Source organism: Mirounga angustirostris, unplaced genomic scaffold (assembly GCF_029215605.1).
Source record: "Mirounga angustirostris isolate CCGP_5_RB_7025 unplaced genomic scaffold, mMirAng1.0.hap1 SCAF_8, whole genome shotgun sequence".
Taxonomy (NCBI): domain Eukaryota; kingdom Metazoa; phylum Chordata; class Mammalia; order Carnivora; family Phocidae; genus Mirounga; species Mirounga angustirostris.
The window spans coordinates 105,682,955-105,707,952 of record NW_026991716.1 but is presented as its reverse complement, the minus strand read 5'-3'; the positions used below and the strand labels follow the sequence as shown (position 1 = coordinate 105,707,952).

Below are 24,998 nucleotides of genomic sequence, written 5' to 3'. Positions count from 1 at the left end.
TTTCTCAATCTCCGTAATAGCATGAGCCAATTATTTATAATAAATATATACCCTATTGGTTCTGTTTTTCTAGAGAACCCTGATTAATACACTGATGGTATAACTGTCATACTTAGTGGTTTGTGGAGTCTTTTTTTCTGGCTTATTTTGAGGGTTTATCTCTTTGGTGTTCTGAAATGTCATACAAGGTGCCTAGATACCTTTTTGTTTATCCTTCTTAAAATTTGTTAGTATTCCTGAATTTAATACTTTCACCAATTCTGGAAAATTCTCAGGTGGTATTTATTTAAATATTACTTTTCTTCTTTATTATTTCCTTGGGAATTCCAATTAGACACATGAGATAGACACTCTATTAACCATGTCTCTCAACCTTTCATAGTTTCCCTTTCTTTTGTTTCTCTGTGTTATATTCTGCATGTATTCAGATCTATCTTCCCATTCACTAGTTACCTCTTCACCTGTGTCTAATCTGCTACATAAACTACATATCAAGTTTTAATTTATATTTTCCATTTCTAGACTGTTTTGCTCTTTTTCAAGTCTGCTTCACTGTATTATAGTATTTCGTTCTTTATTTATAACTTAAATACCCACATTTATCTTTTCACATATATGAAGCCTATTTTTTAAAATTCTGTATGAATAATCCTAATATCTGAATTCTTTATACTGTGATTATGTTATTTGTTTCTGTATAATCTATCTCATGGTGGCTTATTTCCTTGCATGTTTTATGATTTATGGTTGTAAACTTATATTTTTTTAAACTTTTTCCTTGAAATAACCTGAGACCCTAATTAAAGTGTTTTCCTTTATATAGGCTCTGAATTTGCCTCTGCTGGGGTCTGGGAGCACTACCAAATTGGTTAGCTTTAAATTCTCAGCATGAAATTTTTCACACTACAAAGTTGCAAACCTGTGTGATTTCCACTTATAATAAATGATCAGGAGAATTCCCCCCCCCCCCCCTTTTCCACCTAAGTCAAGGACAACACTGGCAAGTATCCTCACTGTCTTCCTTTGAAGATTAGGGTTTTGCCACATTATCCTTGGACTGGGCATGTCACTCTTCAATAGCCTAAGCCTTACGCTGGGGACCCAATTTCATTTTCCAATTTGGGTGGTTCCTAAGTTTCTTTCCTTGTCCCCAGAACATGGCTTTTTGAAACAGAAATTGTGAATTACTGGGGAACTCAGAGAAGTGAGTACACCACTCACATGCCTCTAGATTTGTGATTTCTCATTGTTCTGGGCTTATGAAGAATTCTCTTATTTGACAACATGAGCATTAATTTTAAAAAAATTTTTGTAAAGGGGGCACCTGGGTGGCTCAGTCAGTTAAATGTCTAATTCTTGATTTTGGCTCTGGTCATGATATCAGGGTCGTGAGCTCAAGCTCTGCATAGGGCTTCTGATGGGCATGGAGCCTGCTTAAGATTCTTTCTCTCTCTCTCTCTCTCTCTCTCTCTCCTTCTGCCCCTCTCCCCAATGCATGTGTGCACATGCTCTAAATAAATAAATAAATAAATAAATAAATAAATAAATAAATAAAATCTTTAAAAATTTTTTTTGAAAATATATCCTACATTGTAGAGTGTTGTGTGCTAGGGCTTTCTGAAGGACATTAAATCTTCCATTATTTTATAAAAAGAAGTTCTAGTTAAGTTTCAATAATTTTTTGAATCAATGCTCACTGTTTTGTTTCATGGTATAGTGGTTATAGTGGTATAGAGACAAAGGAGTTTTGTTTTATTTTTATATTTTAAGTGATTTTTACATCCAACATGGGGCTCAGACTTACAACCTGTGATTTAGAGTTGGATTCTCTACCAACTGAGCCAGCCAGGTACCCCTCAATAATTTTTTATCCAAGTAACAGCAAGATATTCATTTTAGTCAGTCAAAAAAAAACAGATGTGCAATGATGTAAATGCATTATTCTTTAACAGAACTTATTTTAACTCACAGATGCCCATTTTTCCTTCAGAGAAGAAAATAGTTTTGTGATTTCAAGTATAATCATTCACTTCCACATTAAAATTTATTCTCTCTGGGGTAAATTTCCAACCAACTCACAATCATACACAGAATTCATTTCTCCATGTGGTGTAAGGCCTAAAATTAAGGCTCAATATTATATGCTGCCTTGACATCTGGGAGGGGTTCAAATGGACTAAATATAAGTTTCCCTCCCCACTCTGTTCTCATGGATAAGGTACGCTAGCCAAACAAAGGGACCAGGCACAGTTCCTACTTATCCTTAAGTTGTGGTTTTTGCAAGCCTGTGGAATTATTCAAACAAACCAATCATATCATCTTGTAAGAACCAGGAGGCACCACACACTCGTGTTACTACAAAGTCTGCCTCCTATAGTCTCCTTGGTTGTTTTTCACTCTGTTCCTGAGTACAATCCCTATGAAGCCCTGCATGGCCTTCAGTACCCTTCTTCCTGAGCTATAAATATATGTGACTAATAATTTGCTGTCAATCGCATCTCTTCAGTGGCAAGTGCTGAATGTTTAGCTATTCCCATAGCCCCAGGGCAGGAATCTCTCCCTTACCAATGGGGTGAATAAGAAGCAATAGAAACCACTGTGTCCCAAACCACGTGATAAGCTCCACCATGACTGAGGACACCTGGTCAGCCTTAATGAATTGCTCTTGGTTAACTAACCTGATTCTGTGATATGGTAAGGCTGCCTGAGATGGAACAGCTAATTGCTGGCAGGCTTGGGCTACGTCCTGTGTGATGTTTGCCATGTGTTGCCATCACTTTCCACCCTAAAACTCTCTTGCTCCCAAGATGAGAATTGTTATTTCACTGTATCCTGCTATAACCTGGTGACGTCAGGTTTAGTCTGTTTGGCAGGTGGTCTCTGCTTACCAAGGATCAGCCTACGTCACTGTGTCTGGCCTGGTGACTATCAGCAGCTGCTTGGGGAAGCTATACAGACATTGTTTGTAATTGTGCATCTCAGGGACAGGCCCACAGAGAGCCTTTTGTGAGGTTTGTGGAAAGAAAGGAGATCACCCTGTATAGAATTGAGCATAGCATCCCAGTTGTTCATGCAAGGGTATGACCTTGCTGGTTTCCTGTGCCGTTGCTTCCCTTGCCACTGTTGCTTGCGCTCTCCTGACCCTCAGGAGTATCGAGGTGCACATCCATCGTGGCCGGTGGCCCAGGGGCTGGTGAAAAAAAAAAGGTAGGGGGAGGAAGGAACATTGGTACTCAACTGCTCTCCCAAAACAAAACTCATAGCCAGTGTACCCTGGCTTTGCTCAGTATTGCTGCCTACCAGTACACCAAAGGGCTAATCTTGTAATCATTGGCCTTATGGTCTCCATCCAAGCCATAGACAAAATGACTTTACTGGATATGGACCTTGATCCCAGGAAGACTGGCATTCCCTGGATGAAGAGGCAACCCCCTACAAAGGAGGCCACCAAGGTCCTGAACCTTTCCCCATAAATACCTAGAAGGCCTGCCGTACAGGTGATTGTGCAGACAGAAACTGAAAGCTACAACTTTATGTGGCTAAAAACCTAAAATATTTTCAGCCATTCTGAACAGAGAGAGGAAAAAAAAAAAAAGGAAGTCCACATGACAGAAGAGGTGGGGATACAGCAGAGGAGGGTTTTGATCCAACAAGTCTGGCAGTAGGTCCACAACTCCTCCACTGCACCGCTCTGCTCCCCATGTCTCCATTGCAACAAACATCCTAATCCTCAACAAAACACCCATGGCACCTTTGTGGCATCATGAAGGGGTTAATTCAAATGGAACATAAGCCCATGGTCTATAAACCAACTACTGCTATTGGGGATACCCCCAACCATGATGATACTGATTTGAGGTTCTCTGGGGGAAGAAACTTATAAATATGGTAGGAGTGGAGAGCACCATTCTCCACCCCCACCTCAAGTATATCCAGTCACCAAACAACAATAATAAGATAAAGAAAAAAAGAAAAAGAATGAACCCTGAACACAGAAAGAGAAAACCAACAAGAAACAACTTAAAACAAAGGCCTATAATTTGACCTAATTGGAAATCCAAAATTTACTAGAAACATTTATATAGCAAAAGATAAAAGGACACTGATTGTCTTGTGTGCCTTTATAATCTAGATTCTGAATTAATTTTTTTTACGATTTATTTATTTATTTAAGAGAGAGAAAGAGAGAGAGAGGTGAGGGAGGGGCAGAAGGAAAGAATCTTTAAGCAGACCCCCTGCTGAGCATGGAGCCCAACATGGGGTTTGATCCCATGACCCATGAGATCATGACCTGAACTGAAACCAAGAGTTAGAGACTTAAATGACAGAGCCACCCAGGCATCCCTGAATTAATTTTAATATCTGCAGAAATTCACCAATTGAGCTTAATGAATACTAAGGCTAAAATTACAGTTATACCTTGAATCCCACTAAAGGTAAACATGGTATCCCCTATAATGAGGGATTTACTTAAGGGAGTTACTGAATATAAGGTAGAAGACAAATAGGTATGACTCTCCTTAACTATAGGAAATTTTGTCTAGCTTAAATTCCCTATGATTATGGCACTCATTGCCCTAAAATATCCCGTAGTGAGTATGGACACTCTGATCCAATAAAAAATAAATGAAAATTACTGGCTTAACAAAATAAGAACTCACGACCCATTCCCCACGCCCTACCCCCCCCAACCCCATTAAATAGTTAACACGACTCAATGTAATTTAAAACAATGTCCTCAAGGATTAAAATCTTGTTATTTAACAGGTAATGAGTGAATTCTTCCCTGATCCCACTGCTATTCCATTTAACAGCCTTATTTGGCCTGTTCCTTAAATCTGGAACAAATGAATGGTGGCCTATAGTGGATTGCCGCAACTGTGATGCCATGGTCCCATCCCATTAAAGCCCCTATACCCAACGACCTAATTACTGAAATTGCTGACTCCATCCAATCAGCACTGGGCTCTATGTTCAGTGAGGAGTCCGCTTGGGATTCTCTCCCTCCCTCTCCCCCTCTCTCCCTGCCCCTCCCCACTCTTGTGCTCTGTAAATAAATAAATAAAATCTTTAAAAAGAATAAAAAGAAACAGGTATTGACCATTTCAGCACTCGCATGGTTAAGACAACTTCAACATTTTTAGTCCCTTTTGGGTTCTGCAGGTAACATATTCTTCAATTACAAATTTTACTTAATGTTACTAATGTTGTTATTAACAAATTAGCCCACTTTGAAAGGGGATCCCACCAATAAAAGGCTCTAAAAATCTGTCCAAATTGAAATCAACAAGCACTCCAGTTTGTGCCCTCAGAAACCTCTTCACCATGGAGGCTTCAGTAACCATCTTTCATGGCTCCTAGAGTTTCTGGACCACCTATGCTGGCCATAACTTGCCCATGGACTTCTGATGCAAGAAACTGCCTTTCTTGGGTTGGCACTATATACCGTTAGAAGAGCAATTACTGGCCAGATAGTGGGTTTTTCTGGAAATAAAGCTCTCACAAACCTTGAGCCTGTGACCCCTTGTACCTGGCTAGCCGTTATGCCTTGAGTTATTAAAGCAGCACCCCAAAATCTCAGCATAGCTTCTGAGCCTTCCATGCTACTGGATAAAGTCAAACCTGGGCCCTCTGATATGATCCACCTGCAGAGGGGGTGGCTCTTCAGTTTCTCAACAGATGCCACAGTCCTGGTGGAGGCCATGACTTTCCCAGAGCCTTCATCTACTTGGGGGGCCCATTAGAATCAAATGAATGACCAGCAGTGGGAGTTCATACATTTTGCTGATGATATCATCACCATCATACATGATGGGACTCAGTGGAGAGCTGCTGTTTTTCATCCCTTAACCAGAATGTCCCTGATAAAGGAGAAAACCCAAGGGTCAGCATGATTGGCACACTTTAGGTGATAACAATTGGCCCCATCTGTATATTTTTGTACATTGCCTAAGAGTTGCCTCCTTTGGGGTAAAGAACTCTGGGAATCTCTTCACAGATACCCAAAATAAAAATCAAGGTAACAGATTTCTCTACACGTACTAAGACTACAATACAAAGCTTCACTAGGATACCCCTTATCCCCTTTGGAGTTCTAGATACACTAATAGGGACCAAAGCACTCATTTCACTTGTCAGAATACACAATACTGTACCTCTGAAACCAATAATACATTATATGTTAAAGAAGAAGAAGAAGAAGAAGAAGAAGAAGAAGAAGAAGAAGAAGAAGAAGAAGAAGGAGAAGATGATGATAGCAGGAGGGGAAGAATGAAGTGGGGGGAAGTCGGAGGAAGAGACGAACCACGAGAGACTATGGACTTTGAGAAACAAACTGAGGGTTCTAGAGGGGAGGGGAGTAGGGGGATGGGTTAGCCTAGTGATGGGTATTAGAGAGGGCACGTTCTGCATGGAACATTGGGTGTTATATGCAAACAATGAATCATGCAACACTACATCAAAAACTAATGATGTAATGTATGGTGATTAACATAACATAATAAAAAAATATATACAATACTGGGATCTTGAAGAAAGCATTCAAACTTTCAGCTCCTCTATAGGACCCAGGCAGCCAGCCCCAGGCAGCAAGTTTAATTGAGGGTCTATTTAAACCACTCTGTGCCCTTCTTGAGTTCATTTCAGTCTTTCTCCTGCACCCCTCTGGGTGGGGGTCTGGGAACTCCACATGGCCCATCTGCTAAGGCACTTCTCCTCACAATTGCTTCTCTATCTTCCTAGGGTTCTGCTAAATATGAAGCTTCTTTAAGATGCTATGTTTCCCTGAGAATAAAGTCATAGTTCTGTCTACACTTGGGTCTCCTAACCTCATTCAAATTTCTATTGCTTAATTCCCCTCCAGCTCAACCCAGAGAACTGGGGTTCTGGGCACTTTCCCAGAGACTCAGATAATACCTAGGACCTCGTCACATCTTGAATTCCTCTCTCACCAGCTAGTGAATGATTCAATTCTCTTCCCAGAAACAAAAACTAACTTTTATGTTGTCATATACTCTTTCCCACTCTAAAGTCTGTTCTCAGTTTTCCAGTTACAGATACTTTAAAAAATCCTTTCTCTCAAAAAGTCAGGTTATTTCCAGAGACAACTTCGACTTTCAAGACTATGGCTCTTTGTTCACATTTTAAAAAACTAATGAGGGGTGCCTGGGTGGTCCAGTTGGTCAGTCAGGTTATGCATCTGACTCTTTGTTTTGGCTCAGGTCATGACCGCAGGGTCATGAGATCGAGTTCTGTGTCAGGTTTTCATGCTCAGTGTGGAGTCTGTTTAGGATTCTCTCTCCCTCTCCCTCTACCCCTCCTGCTTATGCTCTCTCTCTAAAATAAATAAATAAATCTTAAAAAAAAAACTAATCAGAAACTTAAGTGAACATGTATCATTGCACAACAAACAATGTCTCTGGAAAGCATGAAAGGAAGTGTAAAGGAGTAATTATTTTAATTATCAGCTAGACACACTTAAAACAGCTACTCTTAATTGAGCCTTTACTTACCTAGGTATAATGGATTGCTTTATATACATTATTTTATTTAATCTTTACCACAAATGTTAGAGATACAGGGTCAGGTGAGATAGGGTGGGAATTATACCCATAGTTCAAATGAGACAAACAAAATTGAATCTTCCAGATATTAGGAACTTGTTCCAAATTAGGATTTAAGCCTTGTTACATATGATTCCAAAACATGGTTTTTCATTTCATTTTACTGCCTCCCTTCTAGATTCATTGTCCCTTATAAGTTTAGAAGAGATTAGATAGCATAGAAATGCCCAGAACTATAAAGTTAGGGACCAGACACCACCTAAAATTCACCTCTATGCCATATACCATACACATGAATCACCTTATCAAGAATATTTTCTTGATTTGAACCTCATATTCTCCATAGTGTTGAACCAAACTCACAACATTTTCAAGCAATTCATCTAATATGAAAATTTTCATTCAATTTTGAATCTTAAAAATAAAGATCATTGTAATAATATGCACAACTTTGAATAAAAATTAATTTTTTGTTCTCTTTATACTTCTAATTAACTATTACATGATATATATATATACACACACAGTATAATCATATAATCTGTGAACACACACATTCAGATGTCTTAAAATTCTTTCCCAGAGTAAAATGAAAGCAAATTCCTACTGCTGGTGGTATAATCTATAAATCTATAATTTAATTACTGTTATTTTCAGGTTGTTACTTTTACTTTCCAACTTATCTTACATCACAGTTACCAGAATTCAATGAAAATAGTAAGAGGTCAATATAAACTTTTATGTAAAGGCCATAAAACTTTTTTTGGGGGGGTAATTTTAGACTATTTATTTATTTGTTTATTTTTCCTGTATTCTATCTTTGTGGTTCTAGTTTGCATTTTGTGGAAAGACATTTTCTGATTATAAAGGAGAGGAGGCCCCAGTGAATGCAACAAAGGAAATTAGATTTCCTGGGGGTAACTGACCATTGACTGCAATGTATTTACCAGGCTTTTTAGTCATTTTTATACCGTAAGACAAATAAATATGCATTTTACTGTAAAATTCTGAACTTTCCCCCTTGAAAGCTATAACTATGATATGGTGACCTTCTCCAAGCTGCCCCACCCATAAACACCTTGGCTCAAAGATCCTTTAGCTCAGTAGCTGCTAAATGATCAGGCACTCTGTTTCATCCATCTGCTCTAACAGGGACCTCTTTGGAATTTTTTAATAAGCTTTGGATACTTTCTTTTTATAGCTTTGCCAACATAATCACAATGCATCCTGCCACCAGGCAGTATAAATTAATTCCTTTTCCGTCTTATGAGCCACTTCACCGAGAAGACGCAGATTTTTCACCTTAACACTTGATTAAATTGTGGAAAAAAGACGACCAAAAAATAGGTCTCTGGGAAAATTGTATCTCACTTATGCCAGCCCGGAGACTAAAAGTAAATTTAAAGCAAATTAGCTCTTCCTAAGATTTATTTATTTTTTTAAGTCTTGATAGGGGGGAGGGAGAAAAATAGATAGAGGAAGAGAGGGGGCAAGGGTATGGTAAAAAGCCTATTTACTTAAAATTAATCTTATCCCAGATGAACTAGAGCTTCCCAAATCTAACTGCTCATAAGGATCACCCAGGTAGTCTGTTAACAGTACAGACCAGAGCTTCCAATTCAGTGAGTTTGATACCATGTGCATTGTAAGCACCCAAGGAAATTCATGTTGTCACACAAATTTGGGAATGGCTGAATTGGAGTAAAGGTTTGAGGTCAGATTCTCTAATAATGCATTGAAAAAAACCCCACAAACAAATATAAGTCCATAACTTATTGGGCTTCAGGGTCTAACAGCACGTATCACCCCAAAGAATGGTTGTTTTAGCAAAGTATACCAACGCACATGCCCAACCTTAGAGATGTATTCATCCAATTTCCAAGGTTATTGCAAATTTTCTTGTAGTAGATTAAAAATTAAATAATTCACAAAATTAACTTTTTCCATAGCTGTTCTATCAGGCTCTATCAGTCATCCCCTAGGCTTTTTCACCATTCACTCGAACAGTCAACCCTAAAGTCCACCTCTAAGTAAGTTTAATATATTTTTCATGAAAAGTTCTGTGTGGGTGACTTGTTTTGCCCCTTAGAAGACCCTACCTCCTGGGAGGCAAGAACAAATAAGTTCTACATGTGGACAGTGGATAGTAGTTGTTCAATGAGTGCTTTCCAAATGAACCTCACATCAATCTGATTTTGCAATCCACATCATCTGTAGATCCTGTCTGAGCAGATAGGAAGCTTAGGTTATCAAACCTAAAAGCACTCTTCGGCATTTCAAGTATTAGTACATTTAAACTCTAGGCCTGGCAATATTTCTGAACCAAGAAAGACATTTCAAGTCAACCTGCCACTCTGATCCATTTCACATTAGATTTCTTTTTATTTTTTTTTAAGATTTTATTTATTTATTTGAGAGAGAGAGAGAGAGCACAAGCAGGGGGAGTGGCAGAAGCAGAGGGAGAAGCAGACTCCTCACTGAGCGAAGATCCCAATGCGGGACTCGATCCCAGGACTCTGGGATCATGACTGGAGCCAAACACAGACACTTAACCGACTGAGCCCCCCAGGCACCCCAATTTCACATCAGATTTCTCATTGTTACCCTTTGACATTTGATTAAGGATGCTGAAGAATTTTAGTACAGAAAAATTCCCCCAAATCCACCATAATTAAAATAACCGAAGAAAATACTAAAAAGCTGACTCATTTGCAATAATCTGAAAATTAGTGTATCTATAGACAGTTCTAAAGATCTTCGCTAGCAGGGGAAGCCAAGGAGGAAGGAAGCATGGAAACATGGATACATTGAATATAGCAGAAACAATTGCTCACCAAAGCTTGTTTACCTTGGAAAGTCAGCCTGAGGGACCAGAACATTCTGGATGATATTGACCAAGATATCTTTGGGTCTTTCAAAGAGATTGTAAAAAACAATGGACTAAGAAAAAGGCAAAGTTGAAGAAGATTTCACTTAATTCAACTAATATTTGGAGAGCATCATTTATAGATGTGCATCTTCTGAATTAAAAAATCAGAAACAATCTTTTGAGATGTGATGAATGTAAAACAGCTGTTTGTAAGAGGACAAATACTGAGAATGAATATATGAAGACAGTGAAGTAAGGGAAACAAACATTACATGATTACATTAAAACACATTTAGAGCACAGTTTCATTACAACAGTCAGTACAGCCTCTAGTCAATTGCAGTCTCTCCCAGACCAACTGCTTTGCACCCTTCATAGTCTTCCTTCATCAATTTTCTCTTGTTTTCCCCAGCCCCCACTCCTGCCATAGACCTTCCAGTGTCCTCTTCCTCTTCATCCTATTCAGACCAGCTTTTGGAAAATATTTGCTTAATTCATTCACAGAAATATGCTGTATGTGTTTTTCCCTACAAGAAAAACTCCAGACAAAGTCTTAGACCAAAGAAGCAAATCGTTAATGGCGGCACTTCTGCAAATTATCTAATAGAAAAGAAGTGTTATTTGGGAAAGATGGGGGAAGACTTTCCTGAATTATCAGCATTTTATCTTCTGCCCATGTTTAAGGTTGGGGCAGGGAGGTTGGAGTTGGATCTGCGTTTTTAGCAGCACCAATTACATAATATCAGGCAGATTCCTCAACCTCTTTCAGCCTCAGTTTCCCTTGACGCTGTCTTGTTATGTTTCCTCAATGAGTAAATCCCTTCATTTTCCATTTGCAGTGAGGGCAGTAGAACCTAGATCTTTAGAGTTTTCTTTAATTAAGTAGCTTTTAGCTGTCACCTCTTTCACTCCTCTTTACCTTCACAGAAATCTGCTTAAACCCACTAAACTTCCTAATCACTCATCAAAAATAACCAGAAACTGAAGAGGAAAGTAGTCATTAAACCATATTCTAATTATAAGCATTTATAAACCAATTTGTTTCACTTTTAAGACCTATGGACTAGATGCATTTATTGCAATAAATAGCTCAATATTTGTAATTTAGCAGACACTTAACTGACTGAGCCACCGAGACGACCCCTATTTTACAATTACATAGAGTTGATGCAAAGCCAAACTAATCAATGCTACTGAAAACAGTCAAGAGAAAAACAAAACAATAGACATTCCATAAGTAACTTGGAGATATCTGAGAGTTTTGGAGCTGGAAGGAGCTTTAATCATCAATACTAGCTCAAAATTTGTAATTTTTTGAGCTAGATGGAATAACTTTACTAAAAATATATTTTACTTGTACTAAAAAGTGTGAGCTTAAAGAAAAACTAATCACTATGTACACGATAGCTCTTGTTTCATTTGAACGAGGAATGTTCTTGTTCAAGTCACTCTTGTGTCACCAGGAGACTGTCCCTGGCTCTTTCAGTCTCAGAAGAGATGACTCAAGTTCTAAGCTACATACTCCACCCTGGAGTAGTAAGGTTTCTGAAAACCATGAAGCCTTGCATGTTGGGGACTGCAGGACAGTGACAATAATCATATATCACATTGTGTGGAGAGAGGAATATTCTGGCATTTTCAGAAGCCCCTATTAGGAAATAATGAAAACAATACAGATGTTCATGGATTTTTTTTTTTTATACCTACCTGTGTGTGTGACTTTCCCCAGCAAATCATCCATGAGACATGGAGGGAAAGCAGAGCTGCCTATCTTCTGTTAACTTAAATAGTCTTCATATTTTATTTTTTTATTTTATTTTATTTCTTTTAAAGATTTTATTTATTTATTTGACAGAGAGAGACACAGCGAGAGCAGGAACACAAGCAGGGGGAGTGGGAGAGGGAGAAGCAGGCTCCCCGCGGAGCAGGGAGCCCCATGTGGAGCTCGATCCCAGGACCCTGGGATCATGACCTGAGCTGAAGGCAGACGCTTAATGACTGAGCCACTCAGGCGCCCCTAGTCTTCATATTTTAAAATATTAATTTCCAAAATTAAAATTCAAAACCTGTTTCCCAGTAAATTCTATATCAGAAGGCTTTCTGTAGTCTGAAAACATCAGGTTTCTTTGATGTGTTTTTAATTTAAGCTAGCCCAGTCATAACAATATTTTCACTGAGTATTTTTTTTCCATAGGCACTTACTCAACTGAGGCCAAGTTGAGTGGCCATTTTGCCGCTAGTTAATGCATGCAGTAAACTCTTTGGAGTCTAAGAATCTTCTTTTTCTTTTAATACTTTCTGTAATTTGCCTCGGGAATTATCTGGGGAACATATATTGAGATTTTCTCATCTTTATTTCTCATATACATAGTAGTAATTATAACTGTAAATAGAATTTTTGGTCTTTTTAAAATTGCATTTTTAAAATATTATCTGCACTCTGACACAGTCTCTTCCTTTAAATTATTTTAGTGGTAACTCTCATTTTTAAAATTAAGGGTAGTGATGGAAACATATGATTCAACTCCTAATTCTATCACCATCTATAACTGGGAGCAAGTGACTAATTTTTCATAACACATTTTTAATGACCTGTGAAGTTCAGTAGCTGAGTGAAAATAATAAGTGTGTTTTCTGCTTTTAAGGATATATAGAAATATTTCACTAGGCTAATTTTAAAAATTGAGATGTAACATTTGCACAAGGCACTCAAATGTCTATCTGACCTTGACCATAGCACACTTAATCCAGTTTTTTTTCCCGATTTTACAATGTCTTCTTTTTTTTTAAGACTTTATTTATTTGAAAGAGAGAGAGAGACAACACAAGCAGGGAGAGAGGCAGAGGGAGCAGACCAGGGAGCCTGATGCGGGGCTCAATTCCGGGACCCTAGGATCAGGATCTGAGCCGAAAGCAGACACTTAACTGACTGAGCCTCCGAGACGACCCCTATTTTACAATTTCATAGAGTTGATGCAAAGCCAAACTAATCAATGCTACTGAAAACAGCCAAGAGAAAAACAAAACAATAGACATTCCATAAGTAACTTGGAGATATCTGAGAGTTTTGGAGCTGGAAGGAGCTTTAATCATCAGCAAATAATAAACAAAAATTAAATTAACAAGAAAGGAATCCTGATTTCAAAGATGAGAAAAAGGAGACCAGATTGCTGGTATGACAGAGATCTCATTAATTTCAGAATCAAGTCTAGACAGCATGTCACTGGACATCCAGGCCGGTATTTATCCCACAATAATGATGGTTTCTCATTTTTTCAAGGATAAAACAATTTTGTAAACATCAGATCACCTATGGACATGGTGGATGTGATTTGCAATAGGAAAAGACCAAGCCTTTGGGTGTGTGTGGGAGAGGAAGGTAGACCTTTTGCTACCCCTTTCTATGAAGGTCATGCCTTCAAGTGCTTAGGGGAAGGTTTCTGATTCTAAAGTCTCTTAGGGAAAGACATGTCCATATCCTGACCCTGTGCCATGCTTAGAAGTCAATCTATGTTCTTCTAAGGCTTTGTGAAAATAATCATTCACTCCTTTGATTGGAGAGCCTCTTGCTTGGGAGTAGATTGTTGGGAAAGAGGCTCATTAAATGATAATACTACCTGGGAATGATAATATTCAGACAATAACAGTTACTTATTGTTGTAATTTTAAAGTTGTATTCATTGGGGTCTGAATTGCATAATAACTTCTAGGATGTAAAATCACAACATATACCGATTTCTTTATGTGCAGGGAGAGGGATTCTAGCCTAGGGTCCAGGGAGGCAAGACAATATTGAAGCAACTTCGCCTGTGGAAGGAGGGTAGAAACCTGAAACAAGGCTGGACACTAAGGACACAGCCAACCAGTAGGGAACGTCCCCCCATGAATGGGCATAATTAATGGACTCTAGTAGTAAATGATGTTGAATATCTAATGCTAGGTTTCCCATCTCTGCACTATAATTCTCTCATATTATCCTCCAGTCTTGGGTAAAGTTTACTATGCACCACAACCATCTTAACAATATCTTTGCTTTGGGCAACAAAGAGAGGACCCTGAGGACAATCCTAGTCTGATTTCAACTAGAGAGAGTTGCAGCAGCATCAAAAAAGTTGTAGGAAACAGTAGAAAGTGGGGATCAGAAAGACCAGAGCATCAGAAGAGAAAAGTGAAGGTAGCACTCAGGATGGAGTCCTGGAATCTGAAGATTCTCAGAAATACTAGATGTGGGGGAAAAATAGTTTGTACATCCCGTAGTATGGCAGATACAACTTATTCATTGAGATTTAATGCAAAATGATGCCTCAGGATTGAAGAATTTAGATATCTGACTGAGAAAATACATAACAGATGAAAAGGTACTATGAAATAAGTATTTCAAAGCAACAAATTCTCATTTTTATAACAACAATCTATATACATTTGGAAAATGGTAATATATACGGTATATGACAGTATTTATTTAGACACATATGCATACATGGCTTGTTCATGGCTCTATCAATTCTGTAGAATCCTAGGAGACCAGGATCCCCACGTTGGTAAACACTGGTAAACACTGGACTATATCATAAATCGTCATCCTAGTGGCCAACAACCTGTCTCCTGTCTCCTGTAACAACTGGAACTTTAATCTCTAGTATGTAAGCTCTCTTCCACCTACCTTTAATTCACCCCTTCCTCCATGTAGAATTACAGGCTATTCAAGCTAAAGAACTGTGTTCTTTCTTGAGCTCATGTAATCTAATCCTTTCAGTTGGCTAGATAATCATAGTCAATGTTCATAGACAATTCCGGGGGGTCTCAGCAATGTATCTGTAGAATAGATTGCAAAAATCTCTTATGCTAGATTCCACCCCAATCCAGTCCAATCATTTGTTCAGTCCAGAGTCCTGGTAGCCTATTTTGAGCACTGAAAGCCCACCACCACTTGAGGGCCAAGGGCTCACACATTAGTGGCATTCTTCACTAGGCCTTATCCAAGCCTTATTTGTTAGACTATGATCGTCACATAGCAAAGAATCATTCTTGTGTGACAAAAATAAAATGTCACTCCTGAAAATTCCAAATTATTTTCAGCAAGCCTGGGATGGAAAAGTCTCATTTAATTAGCAAGTGCAATAAAGATGTGACATTTACAAACTAATTATAACACATTTCCATTCTTCATTGGTACACTGAATGATGACATATTGTTCTTTTATAGTTGCCATTTCCAAGTTTTAATTGCTTTGGTTTAATTGGTTTAATCCAAAAAATGTCAATTCAGTAATTACCACTATGCTGTTGGAATTAGCTTCATTTATTGTGAAAAAGAAAATTGACTTCAGAAAGGGAAAAACAATTATAATATAATACCAGAGGAAATACTATATCATTAAGATATTAAAAAACAATGTTGTATATAACTGAAACTAGTTTATTTTATGGGGATAAAGAAAATGTTCTTGGGGCTCCTGGGTGGCTCAGTCGTTAAGCGTCTGCCTTCGGCTCAGGTCACGATCCCAGGGTTGTGGGATCGAGCCCCACATCGGGCTCCCTGCTCCGCAGGAAGCCTGCTTCTCCCTCTCCCACTCCCCTTGCTTGTGTTGCCTCTCTCCCTATCTCTCTCTCTGTCAAATAAATAAATAAAATCTTTAAAAAAAAAAAAGAAAATGTTCTTTTTTCAATTCTAAATAACAATATACCAAATAAATAATCAAATATAAGTTTTTTTTAATAATCAAATATAAGTTAACTAATCCAGAATCACATTCGTTCTTTTATAAATTTATTAATTTGCTTGGAAAATATCTATTGAGTGCCAATTATATGACTGGCAAAACAGTTATATAACTACTTTCATGGAATCTAATGAGAAAAAAATAATGAACACAAATCCATGTATAAATACAAACTGTGGTCTTAGGTGAAAAAATAGTTTATTTTGTGAGTGTATCAGAACCTGATTCATTGACAAGATAAGCTGAGATATTAAGAAAAGGAGCTAGCTGGTTGATATAGAGGCAGAAGAAGAGTATTTCATGCAGAGGAGAAGAACATAGCACATTTCAGAAGCTGAGGGAAGGCCAGTGTGGCCTAAGCACAGAGAAGAAGGTGGAAAATGGCACAAGATGAAGTGGATCAGTTAACAGGGTCTACATCATTGGGGCATGTTAAGGATTTGTTCTATCCTAACAGCAATGGAAAGTCATCGACATTTTTGAAGCAATAGCATGGGATGATCAAAACTGAACTTCAAAAAGATCACTTTGGTGCAGATTGGAAAAGAAGAGTGTATTCAAGAGATGAGTTTGGAGACAATTGCAGTATCCCAGGTGAGAGATAATGACCAGTAAGAAGGTAGAGTTTATGCCTTCAATTTAACAACCCATAAAGTCTAAAGTTACTCGTGTTCTACAAGTGACCTATTTTCACAGAATTACACGTATCAGACTCAAAGGGAAAAGGGAGTGATAAAATAGAAGGTGTGCCTGCTTTAGAATGAAATACACCTGGTTTGACTCTGGTCTGAACTTTTGGCTCCACTACTTATTAGCTAAGGGACCTTATACAAGGCATTAAGCTCTCTGAGCCTCAGCTTTCACATCTTTTGAGCACAGAATACTACCTCCCACAGCTGAGAAGACTAAGTGTGACAACGTGTGTGATATTCTCAGCATGCGGAAGGCCAGTTAGTATGAAGAGCCCTGGGACGGATTGGCTGGTTTCCTCCCCTCATGTTAGATTCTCGAATTCCTTTTGAAACCGGTTCCTCCTCCTGGGTTTCTTTCTCCATGAACAGCACTAAAATCCACCCAGTTGCACAGGTCAGAAGCCTAGCAGGCATCCTTTTCCCTCACCTCCATGACCATCAAGTCATATGAACTCTATTCTCTAAATAGCTTTTTAGTTGATGGACCAACTACTGCTCTGCTCACTTTTTTACTAACCTAGTTAGGGGCACCACATCTCCAGATCGGATTATCCCCTTCACTATTTATCCTGCTTCAGTTTTCTTTTCCTCTTCCATTCTTAAATTCAGCCACACAAATCTTAAATCTCAGCTCTTCGACCATTCTCCTTAAGCCAAGAAAAAGTTGCCCAGGTCCTTAGCATGACTAACAACACCCTGTATGATCTACATTCTGCTTATATCCCAGACTTGCCTCTTGCTTCTCCTCCCCTGTGGTCCAGCAGCTGAGAGAAACTGCTCCCCACTGAGGATTTGTAGCTCTCAGAAATACTCCCTTCACCCCCAGACACAGGCCAATGGATGGACGCAGTTCCTCCTGGCTGGAGCATTCTCCTTCCAAAGCTTCTCTTTACCCAATCAATACCTACTCAAAACTGAGGCTTTGGCTCAGATAGCACTTCATCTGGGAGGTACTTTTCCTCCACCCGACTGTATCTCAGGAATGTAGGACAGCCTATAACTTGAATTTCATTATTAGAATGAACTGAGTGAGCACTCAAGTGGGGACTGAAGAGTCTCGCTGGATTGGCACAAGTCACATAGGTTGGGGTTGGTAGTGTGAGTAGAAGACCCCGGTCTCCTGCTACACGTTGCAGTGTCCCTTTCTCACCATCATGCCAACACCCACCTTATTCATCTCTGATTGCATTAGCTCTCTTCATTAAACCTTAGAAACATTCGCTTCATGTGGTTGCAAAAGGTTGCATACTTATCCTATGGGTTATGGTTTTTTCACTTGAAACAGACTGATGTCACTTCCTTTCCCAATATTTCTTTGACTCTCCTGACATGGTGGCTACTGTAACACTCTGAAGCACTCCTGCAGATTTGTTATACTGATCTCCTTCCCCATGACACTGTAAACTCTTCTGAAACTAGGACCATGCTAGCTTCATTTTACATCTCTGGTACCCAAGACTATTCTTGGGACACAGTAGTATTTAATATCTGTTGAACTTAATGGCACTCCAGAGCTAAATGGCGTCCAAAGGAGGGCAACTAACATGATGTAAAGAATGCTAAGAGAAAATAATGCAAGAGTAAAATGACAGACAAAAGCAATGATGCCTTTGCCATCCAGAGATAGCTGGAGAAAAAGCAGATGACTCTGGCTAAGATAAAGAATCAGGAAGGTAACTGAGAAGATGGTACCGCTGCTGGAACAGGCTGCCTCTCCTGGGGAGTACCTTCAGTCCCTCAGTGGCCTTCCTGCCTCTTTGTTATTCAAGATAGAGAACTGGAGATGGAGAGGAAGAAGCTGTCACTTTCAGACAGCTGAACAGTTAAGTAGGAAAGCTGACTCATACAGCACTTTCTATGCCTGCTGGGAAGCCTACAGCCAGCACAAGAGTAGCTGGTTTCACAGGTTGCACGTTATTGAAATGGCAGAATCAAAGTCAACCGACTGCAATGGAAATGGAACTGAGCTGGGAACAGAAATTCAAAAGTTAGTTCTGGTCTTGTCCTGTGGCCTTCATCAGACCTCTGAGACTCATTTTTCTCCTCTGTGAAAAAAGGGTTTAAACTAGACGGTCTCTAACAGTCCTTCTCACTCAGGGGTTCCACAATTTATGGGCTTGGCTTGATTTACTTAAAGCAGTTACCCAACCAAGGTAGAGAAGACTGCCAATCTGGTTAATGTACACAAATGCAGACATCCAAGCTTATCACCCCTGGAACTTGAACTGGACTAGTTGAAGCATTGACAAATAATGATATCCCCTCATCTACTTATGGGAAGCACAGCTATAAGCTTTATCAATTAAAAGGCAGAGATATGGTGAGGTTGTAGAGCAGTGGTTTGCAAAAATCAAAATCAGCATGGCAACTTGTTTAAAACACAAGTTGCAAAGCCTTGCTCCAGATCTGCCAAATTGGAATCTCCAAGATGGTGCCCTAGGAATATGTATTTTGTACAAAGTTCCCTTGTGATTTGATAAATCAACCACTTTGAGGCTCATTTTTTTTTTTAAGATTTTATTTATTTATTTGACAGAGAGACACAGCGAGAGAGGGAACACAAGCAGGGGGAGTGGGAGAGGGAGAAGCAGGCTCCCCGCCGAGCAGGGAGCCAGATGTGGGGCTTGATCCCAGGACCCTGGGATCATGACCTGAGCCAAAGGCAGACGCTTAATGACTGAGCCACCCAGGCGCCCTGAGGCTCATTTTTAAAAGAAAATTTGTGTTTCTCAAAGAGTAGCCTGTAGGTCATTTTCATGTGACTTATCTGAGATGCTCTTTAAAAATATCTGGGAATTTGGCCAAAAATCTCCATTCTCACAATTCTTTCAGTGATTTTATAAATAATTTATATACACAGACAAATGAAATCATTATGTGGGCAAAACCTCAAAGTCTATGAAACAATATAGTAAAGATAGGAAATTTTGATTGCAGTAGGTTATTTCAGTATTATTATTTATATTGTATTGTTTCATCATTTCACTTAATCCCCATACAAGCCTATAATATAAGCATTTTTAACTTCATTTTACTGATAAATGGAGGCATTAAAGAATTCAGGTAACTTGCTCAAACACACAAGATTCAAATATGGATGCATTGGAACTAAAAATTAATGTCACGTAGCTAGGAAACCACCTATATTGTGACAGAATATGTAATTAAGATCTCAGTACACCTTTTAATTAAACAATTTGCTGAGATCTTATCTGATGAAGCAAGCAAGAAATATGTCTTAGTTCCTGTTGGTTGGTTTTATTAGCTACTACACAAGTGTTAATTCCATTATAATAATCATAGATTACCCAAGATAAAATGACTATTAACTACTAAGCAACAAAGTTTCAGGGATGTCCTAGAATCATGAAATGATCTAAGGTAGTCATCAATTCTAGTCAACAATCTTCAAACACAAGTATTTACAGTTGAGAAGCCCAGAAGTATGCTAAGCTCTTACCACCTAGTGAAGAACCCACTCAGCTCCAGACCTTAGTTACCTGACTTCTTCATTAATCTCCCTTTACTCCATGGGCTCTAGACTCTGCTCTTAACTCAGTATGACAACTATTTGTCTTAGTGCTAAATAGGACTACATTAGATTTCAAAAGGCTTTCAGGGAATAAAATATTAAATGCTGTTGCTACAGATACACTTTTAGGACAAAGCTTTTTTTTTTTTTTTTTTCCTTCTCATTGAGTCTTCTCAACTTATCTGATAAAATACATGCTTGTAAAAAGATGTGCTTGTCTTGACTTCTTGCTAAATTGAAGCAGGAAGGGTCTCCCTGATTCTCTGTTCCTGAGTTGGCCAGTTTTGGATCTAGCAGAGTAAAAGACATTTCAAAAATATGATGAAACTGACTGAACCTTAGCTATTATGAGACCTACCTTTGATCTTGTAAAAACTTTCACTGAAAGTGTAATTGGAAAATACAAAGTCGTCTGAAGCCGTGTAACTTTTAACAGAATACAAATTCTTCCCTTTCCTGTGTTCACACCCTACCCTTTTCCTCTTCCTTCTCATTGATGTTACAGACTTCCTAAAATATGTGGACACACAGATATTTTCATAAAGGGGAAAAAATAATGAAAATGACATCAAGAAATAGAAATTGCCAAAAAATAAGTCAAACATTAACTAGGTGTAGATAAATTTGATGACAGTTTTCTGACCGAAGTTTTGGTTTCTTTGTTTTTTGAGAGGTGATTTTCTGTGTGTTTTACTCTCACTCAAATTTTGCATGCCAACTCAGATTGTATAAGCTATATCCTGTCAAGTGTATTCCTGAAGGAGCCAATTTTTCCATAAAATCAATATCTAATTTTCTAAATAAAGAAAAAAGGATACTTACAAGTCTCTGATTAAAATATGCTGTTATTTCTAAGACGTTTAGGAAGAAATTCTGATAAACTTTCTTTCCTGTAAATTAATTTAAAAAAAAGCTATTAAGAACCAGAAAAGGAATAAATTCAGTTAGATTAACAAATTTTATTTATTTTTTTGAAAGATTTTATTTATTTATTTGAGAGAGAGAGAGCATGAGGAGGGGGAGGGGCAGAGGGAAAAGCAGACTCCACGCTGAGCAGGTAGCCTGGGATCATGACCTGAGCTGAAGGCAGACACTTAACCGACTGAGCCACCCAGACGCCCCTAGATTAACAAATTTTAATCATTTTATTTTTATAGAGTTACAACTGGCAAATACCAGGACTTGACTTTCTTAAGAAAAGCAAAACCTCCAATTCTACAATAAAACTTTCTGTTAAAAGTCAAAAAGACTTCATTTCAAGTAACAGGTGTTAGTACTCTTCTAGGACTATTCCAACATCTTAAATGACTCTTCTTGTTAGCATTCTTGCTTCCTGCAACTCCATTCTTTACTCAGATGTCAGATGGAATTATTTCAAAGTAAATGTGCTCATAGTCATTCTATAATTAATCCTTCACAGCCTTCCCATCACCTACAGGATCAAGCCTAAGCCCTTTTACAGCATGTATGGTGCCCTCCAGGAGTTGACCCCAATCCACCTCTCCTTCATTTTCACCCATGCCCAGCCTGCATTAATCCTAAAGTTCTGAGGTCATACCCAGCTAATGGCACCCCTTTGCCTTATTTATATTGCCCCTGTGACTGAGGTTCTTGACCTCGATCCCCTCCCTATCCCCTGGCTACCATGTATTTATCCATTCAGGGTTAACTTGGGCACCCCTTTCCCAGAAGACTTCTATGCCCCTCAGGCTAGTACATTCCCTCCCCTGTGTTCTGAAACACTGTTGTATCTCCATTATTGAACTTATAAATTTCTGATAACTGTCTTCCCATCTCCACCTCACACAATTTTCAAAGCCTTTTGAGGACATTGGCTGTGACTCATTCCTCTTGCACAACATTTTGTACATGGTAGGAGAAATAAAATAAATATCTGTTGAATGTCAAGGTGCATGAGGTATTTTTCAGACTCAGCGCTGCCTGAATGCATACTTTATCACTGTGAAAGAATTTTAAAATCCAAAATGAACATCTTTTAACTTTGTTCCTGTACCCAGCTTCCCATATGGTTTGCACTGTTCCTCTCACTCTGTATCTGGGACTATTTCCCTTCCATTGAGTCTAATTTGTTCAGGCCAAATATATGGAACTGAGAAGAGGAAGAGAAAAATAAATGAAAACACGATCATGGGGGAAGTTGTAATTAAAATAAAAATTTATAAGCTTCAAAATTTATGTAATATAATGTAAATATTCACCCCTAAAAACAAGATTACAAAAACATACTTTTGTAGTCCTAATTTTTTTCAAACATCTGCATACAGCTCTTGGCAAAGATCTAGTAGAAACTGTAAACAAGAACCCAATTTAAAGTCAGTTTGATAAAACTAAACATTGTTATTTGTGTCTTTCAAATGCATGTTTTAAAAAATCCCTATTGTATACCTTTACCAAATTAGTGTTTTCATTTTATGAATTTCCACTATTTCTGCCCATTGTAATAGAACCAAGAAACAAAAAAAGAAATAGTATGCTGACATAATTATTTTTCCCTCTCTACCTCTTTGCAGCTTGTGTTACGTCCAAGTATACTTATGGGATGGACTTTGAAAATAATATTCCATACATATTTTTGATAACTCACACTCATCAAAATTTAGATTTACGAGGGATATGCTAAAGATTAAGAGACTGGGAGAGTCTCTACTTATCCTTAGTTACCAACTATCAACAATTTTACTAACAAAAGAGCAGTAATTTCTGAAAAGGTTTCAAGAACAGTGGCATGCCCCTAACAACAACAGAATTGTTTTGAGTATACATCTCCTTTTTATGAATATTTCTTTTTATAAATTATAAGTAACACTCTACTAATAGACTAATATGTTATATGTTATATTATAAATTATCATATATATTAGATACATTGACAGAAATGTAAAATGAAATAAAAATAATATAACTGGGTATTCGACTATGTTCTTCCTGAACTTCAGTATAAGATGCACAATCTGTAGGACATTGTTATTGCACAAGGTCTAATTTTCTCTCCTACCTCTCTTAGAACTACTATTAAATCTAGAGAAAACACAGTGTTATACATGAAGGCTAGGAGATATGCAAGGCAGTCTCACCAAAGGGTGTTTGTTGCATGCCTGACAAAGAGTAGCAGATCAAGGTGTGGGTAGGTCAGCAGAAATCCATCATATCAGAACTACAGGTACACTCAGAATTGTGAATCATCTAGTCCAGTGATTCTCAAACTATTTTTTAAATATTTTTTTTCCAAATGAACTCTTTAGCAGATGGCCAATATGTAAGACAGATACACGCAGAACTGCTCCGGGTAAAGCAGCTCCCAGGCTCTACCCACTCTCTCCTCTTCCTCCTCTCCTCCTCCTCCAAAGATGTAGTCTGAAAATGACATAACCACTCTGCCATTAGAGATGAGGCTACCAGGCTAGAGATGGAACGAGAGCAGCCATTTCAAGACAGAATGTAATAAAGCAGCTAAAATTACTCAAACTGGCCACTTGTTCATCCTCCCATTTAATGCCCCTGCCTTGTTTTCATGGAATGGTTTCCTTGTGTATCCTGAGCTGATCTCAGTTGTAAATGTAAATACTTAAAACCATGATGATCTGATGGCATTTAAGATAATTTTTGGTTCTAGTGTTTGGTAAAATAATGAGTATTTATTTTCTCTTTGAAATAGATATATCCTCACTTGAAAGTTTTAATGACTCAAGCAGCCAGCCATGTCGATATACAAATAATTTACATAAAGAAGAAGGATCCAGCGCACTTCAAACACAAGATTTCAGGAGGTCCCTGAATCCTCAGAAATCAAGATAAATAATATTTAATGCAATTTTTTTTAAAAAAATCAAAATTAGTGACTAAAACTAATTAAAAACTCAATGATGAAACTCTATGATGAAAAAAAACATCAAAAATCTAAATAAAGATTTGACCCTGTATTTGTACAACTCAGCTTCATATACCTTGCCCTAGATCTGGACCTGGTCCAGCATCTTCTCTGAAAGAATAAAGAACTAAATATAAAAATAATGTCAGATTAGTTGTATTAAGTAAATATCTGTCTCTATATTACCTAGGATTATAGAAAAAGAAGAAAATGCAGTCTGGAAGACAAAGTCCAAACAAGGTGTGTTCTGTGATATACATCTTCACACCTCAGTCTGCAGGACTAAGCATGAGGTTCATGTGTTTGGGAACAAAGAAGCAACTGGACAATTGTAACACATGAGGTAATCTTTAGTTCATGCTTGCATTTGAGCAATTTTACAATTTCAATGAGCTACTAAATCTAGTTATAGCTGCTTCAATAAGCATTCTTCTATTTTCATTTTGTTTTTAAAAGCAAATCATAGTTTTAAAATGCATAAAAACCTGAAAGTTGAAAAGTGTCAAGTGAACATCATCTGATTCCTAAAAGCAAATTAACCACTTCGACTGCAAGACCTCATTTCAAAAGGCTGTTCTTAAAATGTATTTAACCTCTCAAGCATGACAATGGTGAAAACAAGCTTCAAAGAAATGAATCATTGTGACATTAGCAAGTATGTACATTCATGAAGATGTTTCCATCCACAGCACCAGTTTAGGAAAATAAATGACTCCGTGTCTGACACAGAG

At 38.1% G+C, this 24,998-nt stretch overlaps 1 protein-coding gene across 2 annotated transcripts in view; it reads right to left on the bottom strand.

Moving 5' to 3' along the window:
* The window catches only part of PKIB (cAMP-dependent protein kinase inhibitor beta), a 102,860-nt gene that overhangs the window by 20,644 nt on the left and 57,218 nt on the right, over positions 1–24,998 (bottom strand). Inside the window, exon 3 of one of the 2 annotated variants that reach the window (XM_064597033.1) lies at positions 21,201–21,268. The exons of the other annotated variant lie outside the window; for it this stretch is intronic. The gene's annotated coding sequence lies outside the window, so the exon portion shown is untranslated. The remainder of the gene's footprint in view (positions 1–21,200; positions 21,269–24,998) is intronic. 2 annotated transcript variants of the gene reach the window in all.